This window comes from Sinocyclocheilus anshuiensis, unplaced genomic scaffold, assembly GCF_001515605.1.
Source record: "Sinocyclocheilus anshuiensis isolate Anshui unplaced genomic scaffold, SAMN03320099.WGS_v1.1 scaffold1022, whole genome shotgun sequence".
NCBI classification, from domain to species: domain Eukaryota; kingdom Metazoa; phylum Chordata; class Actinopteri; order Cypriniformes; family Cyprinidae; genus Sinocyclocheilus; species Sinocyclocheilus anshuiensis.
This window is the reverse complement of record NW_015537966.1, coordinates 76,882-81,182: the sequence shown is the minus strand read 5'-3', so window position 1 is coordinate 81,182 and position 4,301 is coordinate 76,882. Positions and strand designations below refer to the sequence as shown.

General features: G+C 34.7%; 1 protein-coding gene across 1 annotated transcript in view; it reads right to left on the bottom strand.

Annotated features, from left to right (window-relative positions):
- Positions 1–4,301, bottom strand: part of def8 (differentially expressed in FDCP 8 homolog) — a 181,624-nt gene that overhangs the window by 153,328 nt on the left and 23,995 nt on the right. The window lies entirely within an intron of this gene.

Genomic DNA, 4,301 nt, shown 5'->3' with positions numbered 1-4,301 from the left:
GAGGATTTTGCCCTCACTGCCTGGCTAGGGCCAATATAGCCTGTGATGTGGACGAGATTCTCTGGCCTGACCCAAAACAAAGACGGGATGCTGAGGCGGAATAATTTTATTTTTTTTTTTACAGTTGTGCTGTGTAGTACATGAATTAATAGAAATGTGCCAATGTATACATTGGTTGTGTCTTTTGTGTTCATGTGAAAAGGTTTTTGAGGGGGAGAACCACAAGCAACATAACTTACCAGTTTTGGATATATTGTTTTGAATTTATTGCCCCAGTGTGTAATACTATGTTGTAGTGTGTGTGTTTTTGAAAGCTTGTGTGTGATGTCTGAGGGAAAGTTTGGTTTTTCAGCAAGAGTGAATGGTTTTGAGTGTAGAGCTTCTTGGGGAAGTGGGTGAGACGTTATGGATTTGTGTTTACTGTTTTGAGAATACGAGGCATAGTTTCAAGAAATGTGTTCAAGCAATCGAGAAAAACTGTAAAACAGAAAACTTTTATTTTAAATTGCAATAATATTTCACAATATTATTTTGTGAAATAATATGCAGTATTTTTTATCAAATAGATACAGCCTTGATGAGCCTAAGAAACTTTAAAAAATTTACTGATCCCAAACTTTTGAACGGCAGTGTATTATACTGTAAAAATATTTTCTCAGGTAACCTAAAATGTACATCATTTAGTTACATCAAGGGTCAAATCAAATATAAATAGCACATTAAAGTTAAAAGTTACACACTTTTTTGTGTACGCGCTGTACAGGTCTGGTATAAAGAATGTTTTTGCTCAGGTGGCCGAAATGTCCGCCCAATAGAGAAAAGTTTTGCTCAGCATGAAAAAAAATTAGAGGGAACATTGTTCATGACCCTTCCAAATAAGGTAAAAACAGACCATTTCATTCTAGGGACAAATCCTAGGGTTGTAAATGGACATGTAAAACCATTTCTGGATATTTTTTGCCCTTGCCTAAGCCACATACCTTCTATGTAGATATCAGAGAACAATTTAAAATATTGTATCAATGCATTCTATGGCACCTTTAAGGACACCCTGCTTAACCTACACATGGAAAAGCATAATCCAAAACGGTTTCTCCTCAAATATACAAACAATAGCCAACACTTACCAAGGTCGAAGTTGAGCTCCCGCAAAACAACAAAAGAAGCCAAACCAACCGATATAATCCTCCACAAGTTTTTAGAAACAATACGAATATTACTAAGAAAAAATATATACTTAACAAATTAATCTTCAATTTAGTGAAATTAATCAATTAAATAAACTTACTGCTCAAATAAATTGAAGAACGAGCCCTCATATTTGTCATCTAACAAAATTAATTAAACTACAAACAAACCCATAATTGTCCTTAGGGCTGGAAAATAATTCAATATCAATATATATCGCGATATATTTTTTTCAATAATGGTGATATGATTTTTAAACACATTTCCGATATTTCGATATACATTACCGGTGTTTCTCAGTCATACATTGATTTATTTGTGGCGGTTGACTTCCTTGAATAGTTTAAAATTAAAGATATTAATATTATTAAGGTGAGCCTGAGTGTCTTATATTTATTTGACAGTGATTTCACATTTCTTGCTTGTATGAATGCTAAATACTAGTAAAAGGTGAACATAAATTTATTTGTGCCGTTTTTTTTCTAAAATATTATATATACTAGTCAAAAGTTTTTTAATAGTACAATTTTTTTATGTTTTTAAGGAAGTCTGCATTTATTTGATCCAAAATACAGCAAAAGCAGTCAAATTGTTAAATATTTTTACCATTTAAAATAACTGCTTTCTATTTTAATATATTTTAAAATTTAATTTATTCCTGTGATGCAAAGCTGAATTTTCAGCATCATTACTCCAGTCTTCAGTGTCACATGATCCCTCAGAAATCATTCTGATATGCTGATTTGCGGTTCAAGAAACATTTATTATTATTATTATTATTATCATCAATATTTAAAACAGTTTAGTATTTTTTTTTTCAGGATTCTTTGATGAATAGAAAGATCTAAAGATTAGCATTTATCTGAAATAAAAAGCTTTTGTAAATATATATACTATATATATATTATGGGAAAGAAATTAATACTTTTATTTAGCAAGTATGCTTTAAATTTATCAAAAGTGATGATAAAGACATTTATAATGTTACAAAGGATTTCTATTTCAGATAAATTCTGTTCTTCTGAACTTTCTATTCATCAAAGAAACCTGAAAAAAAAATCCACTCAGCTGTTTTCAACATAATAATAATGAATGTTTTTGAGCTGCAAACCAGAATATTAGAATGATTTCTAAAGGATCATTTGACTGGAGTAATGATGTTAAAAATTTAGCTTTGAAATCACAGGAATAAATCACATTTTAAAATATATTCGAATAGATAACAGTTATTTTAAATAGTAAAAAATATTTAAAAATTTTACTGTTTTTGCTGTACTTTGGATCAAATAAATGCAGGCTTGGTAAACAGAAGAGACTCCTTTAAAAAAAACATGAACAATTTTACTGTTCAAAAACTTGACTGGTAGTGTAGATTTATAGGAGGAGGTGACTTGGTAAATTCATTTTTCAAAAGTTTGTAGGTACAGACATCTGTTGTGGGCGTTCTTGGCAGTTTTTCTGAGGCTTTTTTTTTTTTTTTACAATTGTTCATATCGATATCGGAATTATATCGTATCGACCGAAATTAAGAAATATATCGTGATTTTGGCCATATCGTCCAGCCCTAATTTTCCTATAACAAGACAAAAGACAAACGAGTTACCATTTATGTTATATAACAGAAAGCAAACTTACAGACGAGCCCCCATATTTTAAACGACAGGCTCAAAGCCGTGACAAATGAATGGAGGATATAGTCAGGTTGGTCTGGTTGCAACGAAAAAAGTTTATTAACATAAGTAGAAAAATATATAAAACAAGTAATCAGCACAACGAAGCACAATCTCTGTCAGACGCATGACGTCAAAGCATCAGACAGAACCAAGTTTAAATTAATAACAAAACCAAAATTAAAGCTGCGAGCAGCGATGAACGGGCCCTTGCACCCGGGCTCACCGCCACATGTTTTTCATGTTTCTAGCATGTTGCCAGCCTATGTAACACTTCCTGATGCTTTTTAATATGTTGCTATGAGTCCATAACAGTGTTAAACATGTCACTTCCTCTTGCCAGCAGGCGGCGCTATGACTATAACCGAATACGAGCATGTAGATGTGTTCAGGGCAGGACTCTTGTCAAACTTGTTAAATTTGGGGCAGATTGGACACTGCATGCCTGAGTTACAGTAACTTCCTGTTTCACTGCATTAATAGCATGCTTTAACACTTAGCTAAGTGTTGTTTGCATGTTTTAGTATGTTTCTAGCATGTTGTCAGCTTATTTAACACTTGCTGACGCTTTTTAATATGTTGCTAGGAGTCCATAACAGTGTTAAACATGTCACTTCCTGTTGCCAGCAGGTGGCGCTATGACTGTAACTGAATATGGGCATGGGTATGTGTTCAGGACCGAACTCCTATCAAATGTGTGAAGTTTGGGGCAGATCAGACATTGCTTGCCTGAGTTACAGCAACTTCCACTTTCATGGCGAAACATCAAACTTTGTCAGGCCGCCAGGGACACGCCCTTTGAGGAAAACTCAATATCTTCGCAATTTAACATCGCAAAGGCCTTATAATTACACTCAGCAAATTTGAAGATGATCCGATTAAAAATGTAGGAGGAGTTCGTTAAAGTACGAGGCCTGAAAATGGCAAAAACTGCACAAAAAGCATACAGGAAATTCAAAATAATGGACTTCCTGTTGGGTTTCGAATTTTGAACTACTATACTTTTTTGTAGGTATTGGTGTGATACATGTGTGTACCGAGTTTTCGTACACGTACATGAAACGTAGCTCGAGGGGCACTTCATTGAAATTTTATAGGTGGCGCTATTGAGCCATTTTGCCACGCCCAATTCTGAAAACCATATCAGATGTAAATTTTCGCCAGTTCTGATGAGTGTACAAAGTTTCATGAGTTTTCGAGCATGTTTAGGCCCCCAAAAATGCGATTCACTTTGGAGAAGAAGCGGAAGAATAATAATAAGAAACAGAGCAATTCCAATAGGGTCCTCACACCATCGGTGCTCGGGCCCTAATAAACGGAGCAATTCCAAGAGAGTCCTCGCACCGCGGTGCTCGGGCCCTAATTAAAGCTGCAAGCAGCGATGAACGGGCCCTCGCACCCGGGCTCACCGCCACCCGGTGGCTTTAGGAAAACAGCAAACAG